Consider the following 4771-nt stretch of genomic DNA (forward strand, 5'->3'; position numbering starts at 1 on the left):
GTTCTCCCTTTGGGAGGGCCAAAGGCTGGCTTTTTCATAGTTGTGTTGCTCTACACACACATGCACACAAAGCCAAGGCCTAGCCTTGTTGAGCCACTAGTGCTTGGGAACACCGGTGCCAACATAGTGCATCCACCGTGCTCACCATGGCCGGTGTCCACCACATCACCGCCTTGTTCCGGCTACCTCACACCGGTAGAGTCAATAGGAATGCCTCGGCAAGCTTCGCCTCGTTGAGGGACATGTTGTGCGCTAGATTGAAGAAGAAGAGAAGGCCCAAGGGTTGCTAGTCATGTTCGCCTCACTAGACCACCGTGCGCCCATGTCGCTGCCGTACCGAGGATGATCCGGCCAACTCGTAGGATGAGGGTTGGTCGTCGAGCTTCATCGAGACCCTACACACCTCACCGTGTAGCTAGTTGAATGGAAAGCCCCCACCTTGCCTTGTTTGGCCATAGCTACAAGCTCGCTGGAGCTCCACCATGCTCCTCGCCATGATGCGGACTCCACCATGTCTTTTGGTCACTGCCGGTAGGTCGATTAACCTCCCCATGACCCCAATTGAAGGAAAAGAGCCATTTTTTGCTCCGATCATGGCCACAACCACCTTGTCATATCTCGCCATCGCCACTGAGCCGCTGTCACCGTGGCCAACCTCACTAGAGCCCCTAGAGCTTCATCTAGTGCCCTAGCCATGCTCATTGGAGCACTAGGAAGCTGAAGGACCCCTGCCAGAGCCTTGCCAAGCCTTAGACACCTTTGCCACCATTCTTGCTCCACTGTCCGCCACCTTGACATCCTTGCCAACCACCTAGGACCCCAAGCTGCTTCCTTTAGCCCCTTAGCAAGTTTGCCATGAGCCTACAAAGCTGTAGAGCCTTCTAGCAGCCCCGCTAAGTCACCCTAGCATGAGAACACATGAGCTCGCCATTGGTGAGGAGCACCACCATGAGATAGAGAGAGGAAGCTACTACGCCGCTATGCTACTGCCGTCCTGTGCACCCAGCGCACCATGAGCCAGAGAGAGGAGAGGAAGGAGTGGATGCGGTCCTCCACGGACCCTGCCTGCGGTCCATGGACCTGCACCGCGCTGCCCATCGTGAATGAGCCCCATGGACCCGAGCCCAGCAACAGCTCACTTGCGCCACGTGGCCGCCTGCCTGCATGACACACGTGTCCATGCTGGGTTGGCCCAACCTGGCCCAACTCAGCCTGTTATCCGGCCTGCTAAGCCTAGTCCGAGCCTAGTCAATGTTGACCATTGACCTATCAATGCTGACCGTTGACCCGGTCCCACCTGTCATTGGCCCGCACCACTTCGACCAATCCCGTGCTACCACGTGTCAAGCCCTAGATTTTCCATTTCCTTTTCTTTTTTAAAATAAGATTTAAACTTGGAAAATTCATAGAAAATTCATACGACTTCAGAAAAATATGAAACCAGAGTCCATTTTTTTTCTAAAAATGAGCTCTATGTCATAGGCTTATGTTTGAGTGCATTTGGATATTTTGAATTTCTATTCCTTCTTTGTGATCATCTATAGGAGTCACTTATTGTGGCTATATGTCTCGTTGGACAGACGTGGAGGAGCCGCAGAATGAGGAGAATGACCCCAACTACACTAAGGAGCTTGGAGACGACCTGCCAGGTGCCACATCCCACACAACCTCATAGAATCCTATTAGACATGCTATAATGTAGATGCTAGTGCTTTATTTTATGCAAATGGTCTGTGATAGGTTGCATGGTAGAATTTCTTGTGAGCCATTACCTTGTCGCAACCTATACCCCTGCACGCCCACTGTTAGGCTAGATGCTCTCTTACTTACTTGCTACTGCTTCTACTATGCATTATATCTATGATGTGATGCTTGGTGGAGGGTTGTTTGTGAGTGGTTAAGGCACTTGGTGCCGATAATGTGGTAACAACCGGGGAGATCTTGGCATGTGTCTTGGTTGTGTGGTGAGGGTTGAGTCGATCGGGTAGGATCTTACGATGAGTCATTGGACGAGTCTTACTGAGGGGGTGTGACCTGGGCATCCCCGACGAGAGGTACCTATGGCGGGTGCATGTGAGATGAGGAGATCTCAGGGTGGAGTGTCTTTGTGGGATAAGCTCTAGGATGGAGGTGCCGTCAAGGCATGGGGCATTGGTTGGACCCTTATGAAGATATCCTATCCGGTCCCCCTAAGGACTGGTATGTCGAGAGAACCGAATCATAGGACCCTACGTGCACACCACTCATTCCTGAATGGGCGGGGGATGGATGTTGACTAGCTAGGATGGTGCTACTACTACTAGGTTGGAAGTGGATAGTGTAGGAAGGTACGGGCGTGTGACCCACACCCTCCTAAGACAGTGTAGTGACCTTTGGGGCCTGGTACTATGTCTCACAGTCTCAGCATTTCGGTGTACTTTGGGGTGGCCCAGGGCTAAGTGGTAGTATGTCATCGCACCGATTGGTAGGTAGCCCGGTATTAGCCTAGGCGGGGCACCGCCGATGATGGTGATCTTGTGGTTCAAGGTGTACACACACTATAGAGTTTATCGATCTATATGTATAGCCGCATCCTCGGATATGGACATTCCTATGACCTATGTAACAAAACCATCCAATCTATAAGAGCACAAGTACAATAGCAATCACCAAAGCGATCAAATCATCATATTGAGCCCATATAAACCTAGTAGTCCGATGAAATCACAAAGGATCTCAAACAAACCAACATACAAATCAAGATCATACATAATTCAACACAACCAGTCACATGTTACATCACAGTTCACAAATAGTTCACAAGTTTCTCACATACATTGGAGTTACATAGTTATTACAAACCAAGTTCAAATAGCAAAAGCAAAGTAGTTTGACATCAACATCATACTTAGTTCAAATACATGCCAGTACCATGGTCATTTCCAGCAAAAGTAGAACAGAGGGGATAACTCAGGAGTACCATGCCCCATGGTTTAGTCCTCATCCACGGCAGAATGAAGGCAGTTCTTACAATACCCATGATACATCATGTCATCTGTAACAAGAGGGAATAAACCCTAAGTACGAGAATGTACTCAGCGAGACTTACCCATCATAAACCAGAAATAATATGACTCCAAGGAGTATGCAAGGCTTTATCGGTGGAGTTAGCTTGACAATATTTTGCATAAAAGCTTAAGTAACATAACTTGGAAATTTAATATCTCTAGCATCAATTTGAATACCTATTCAATTAAGCATATCTAGATTAGCACTTATACTAAAGCAATCACTTGATTAAACTAACAAGCATTAGTAACCATATCCGGTTATAATAATAATTTAAGCATCATCATAACCATCAAGTATCCATTAGTTACTCTACATTGCCGCTGCTTAGTCAAGTTCTCACTATCCGGGAGAGACAGCGATTCGAATCAATTCCTACCTAGTTGGAGAATTATTCCTAACACAAACCCATACTTCCCCCGTTGGGGTCGCATCGGGTCACCTTTGGTACAACTCAAGTACAATCGTGGGTAAGACCAGCGCCACACCCTCAAAGATACAACCAATCTATTAGGAGGCTCGGGACTCTAACCCACCCTTGGGATTACGCCATTGGCTCTCCACACATCCTTACTACCTCTAGGGTGTGCACTTTAACTACTCATGTCCCCGGCCTAAGTTGAGCTACTCGGCTTCGTGGTCAGAATGACTTATCTGGCCAACTATATGAGAGGTATGTGTTCAACATGACAAGATGACCTCCAACGATCGGTCCTTAAACAACACAGACAAAATCACTATGATTACCATAACATAAGACTCCGCCTAGTCTCCAATTATTCAACATCATTAGGTTATGTTCCGTGATAGCACAATATAGCCAACCGTGATCAAGTTATCACCTATAGCTCGCAGGTGATAGGAAATCACCCGACTTCTACCGGTCTAAGCATAGCTAAGCATAATAAGCGTTCCTAGACTTAAATAGGATTCATGGTAGATATTTCTAGACAAGGAAAGGTAATATGCAGCAAGTGTTTCCAAACAACTCCTATCACATAATGCATCAATACGAATAACTTTAGGTGACATTAACAAAGTAGGGAGACTTATAATGCTCCGGGGCTTGCCTTTCATGAACATGGTAGGCTGGTGATCTAGGCACTCGGGAAGATGATCGACCTCAGGCTCTCCTTCACCGGGAATCTCCTGGTGCTGCACCTCTTAGTTCTCCTCTTGTGGATCAACGTCAAGTTCCACCAACGTGATCTCCTCGGTTGCACCTATTGCATGCATATGCATAAGTAAGTCCCATGAATGCATAAGAAGGATCATGGATGATGTGATAGGGGAATGTACATACTGCGATAATGATGTTAAGTTATACAATGATAACAATGCTAACTCCTTGTTTACTGAGTAGGTGCATATCTCTTCTCTATCCACTTCCAATATTCATCACAAGACAATTTTAGAGCTACACATAACAGTTACAAGTTTACATCATAACTGTAGTTCTGCTTAACCAAATTCTATAATCTTGGACTTTATGGAAATCTTATAAAATTTCCTACAACTCCTATTTAATCACCAAAAGCTAATTCAAAATCTATCCTAACCAAAACAGGAAATCTTTCCAGTTCTATTCAGAAATTCTAGAGAACAAGTATTTCGGGAGACAAACTTTAAATAGCTATAACTCCTAAACCATTTGGCCCATTGCCCTGAAATTTTGACAAAAATAGATGAAGAAGTTATCTACAACTTTGTTATTAACCATTTT

Source organism: Miscanthus floridulus, chromosome 3, assembly GCF_019320115.1.
Source record: "Miscanthus floridulus cultivar M001 chromosome 3, ASM1932011v1, whole genome shotgun sequence".
In the NCBI taxonomy this organism is placed as follows: Eukaryota; Viridiplantae; Streptophyta; class Magnoliopsida; order Poales; family Poaceae; genus Miscanthus; species Miscanthus floridulus.